Source organism: Jaculus jaculus, chromosome 10, assembly GCF_020740685.1.
Source record: "Jaculus jaculus isolate mJacJac1 chromosome 10, mJacJac1.mat.Y.cur, whole genome shotgun sequence".
Taxonomy (NCBI): domain Eukaryota; kingdom Metazoa; phylum Chordata; class Mammalia; order Rodentia; family Dipodidae; genus Jaculus; species Jaculus jaculus.
Window position 1 is genome coordinate 39,952,768 of NC_059111.1, and position 2,331 is coordinate 39,955,098.

At 53.6% G+C, this 2,331-nt stretch overlaps 1 pseudogene; it reads right to left on the bottom strand.

The window, feature by feature from the left end:
- Positions 1 to 598: 598 nt before the first annotated feature.
- On the bottom strand, positions 599 to 2,128 carry LOC101604270 (annotated as a pseudogene).
- Between the last annotated feature and the right edge of the window lie 203 nt (positions 2,129 to 2,331).

Consider the following 2,331-nt stretch of genomic DNA (forward strand, 5'->3'; position numbering starts at 1 on the left):
GTTATAACTGGGTCTGTTGGTAAGTGTATACTCAACCTTTTTAGGAGTCTCCATATCTATTTCCATAGTGGTTGTACCATCTTACATTCCCCTATTTCTCCACATCCTCACCAATATTTGTTTTCATTTGATTTTTAAATGTTTGTTATCCTTACTGGGGTCAGGTGGAATCTCATAGTTGTTTTAATTTGCATTGTCCTGATGATTAGGGATGATGAATATTTTCTTAAGTGTGTGTTTGCCAGTTGTATTTCTTCCTCTGAGAACTCCTTGTGCAGTGCTCTGCCCCATTTTGTGACTGGGTTGTTTAATATTTTATTGTTTAGGTTTATTTTATTTTATTTTTCGCGATAAAATGACTTTAATGTCCTCACTAAGGAGATAACCCAAGATACTGGTAGGTGGACAAGAGTCCAAAAGTTACTGCAGTCCCATTTCTACTCAGCAGAATCTACACACTCCAGGCTGGCAAGGACCAGCCTAAGAGTGGGATGGCCCCTTTCTAGGGGATTCTAGAAATCAGGATGATTGCTAGTCTTTTTGCCAAGGTAGTTAGGAACTGGGTCCCAGGGCTCTAGCCACAATCCATGTATGGTAGCTAGAATTCCATCATCTTCCTATGAGTGTCTGCCTTCTGCTGTTCCTGCTGTAGGCCAGCCTCCTGAGCACGAAGCTGACCCAGCTTCCGCTGGGCTCCTGCCAGCTTCTCCTGCAGTTGATCTGTTGCCACACTGTGCTGGCCAGCATTCCGGGTTAGAGCCTCCTGTATGCCCTGGATGTCCCGCTGGGTCCGCTCAATCTTTTCCTCAGTCTGGAAGAGCCGTAGCCTCAGGGCCTGCTTGGTACTCTTGCTGGCATGGTACATGTCCTTGTTCTGTTTCCCTGGGGCATCTGCCCTGTGTCTGGGAACCCAGGAGCCTGGCTCTGCAGTTTTTCATTCAGGAAGTCAAACACATTCTGAGGGAGTGGAGGCCACCCCTACTTGCCCAGCACCTTGGCGGCCTGTTGGAGCCAGTCCTTCCCCCCTTAGACCTCTTCTGTAATATTTCAGCACACTGGTCCAGTGACTTTCCTGGAGGCAATACTACTGCATGGATGGTCTCCACCCGGCCTTCTGCATGTGGGCTCAGACCCTTGCCAAACTCATAGCCCATTTTGGCAAGGAGTTTGGAGCCAATGCCTCACGTGTGCACCTCCCAGCCAGCAAAAGCAGAACTGTAGGTCTCAGTGTCTGCTGTGCTGGATTCCACCACTCTGGCATAGCTGGAGTCACCTGTATCTCCACTGTCTGAGTCAGATGACTCTGTGGCCTCTGTGCGCAGCTGGGGCAGGATGCTGTCCCCTTCTACCACAGCCTCCTTCAGCAGCAGTGAGTCAAACTTAACTGTGTAGGACCCATTGTCTACATCAGTGATTCGTGCTGGGTACCACAGGCCATCCTGGTGCTTTTCCAGACATGCAGAGACGACCTGCAGCAAGCTCAAGTCTGGGTCTTGGAAGGGGCGCAGCTCATCCACAGAGACTACCTGCCCATGGGAGAACCTGCAGTTGTCCTTGAAGCGGCATTTTCTCTCCAGGAAGAACAGGCAGGGCTTCAAGGACTTGTGAGTGGGATACAGATATAGTACACGGACGCAGGCCGAGCCATCCTCAGCCTCTTCGGCGCCCACAACCATGACGTTGTGATACTCCAGCGTGCCCCATGAGCTGTAGTAGGGGGCGTTCACCTTGGTACCACTCAGCTCCTCCAGGTCGCGATCCTCCCAGTCTTCCTCCTCCAGCGCAGGGGAAGTGGGTCCGGGCCACAACTCTCTCCCAGGGACAGTCTCCGGGATGACAGGCGCCTCCACCTCTTCCACAATGGCCTTCTGGAAAGCCAGGTACTCTGCATCCTCCTGTGTAGGCTGCTGCTGGTCCAGCGTAGCCAGTAGTGTGCTCTTTCTGATCGACACCAGGCTCGTGAGTTCGATCAGTTCCTTCAGGTCGCCCTGCAGCTGGTGGAGGTCCGCCTGCTCTGATGCATCCAGATCGGCACCTAGCGCCTGTTCCACCTGCTGAAGCTGGGCCCCGTAGGTCTGCAGGGCGTTTTCCAGGCTCTCCTCGTCCATTCCGACTTGAGCTGTCAGGTTTCGTGATGGCAGCCCGAGGGGTGCGGGCAACCGAGGGAGAAGCAGCTAGATGAGCCCAGGACAGTGCCGCCCCTCAACTGCTGGAGCTGCTCGGGAAGGGCAGCAGTGCGGGGAGCCCGGCCTGCACTCGTCCGCTGAGACCGGATCCCCGGCTCTCGCCCGCGCCCACAGGCGCTATGGGGCCTCAGGTTTCACCTGAAAA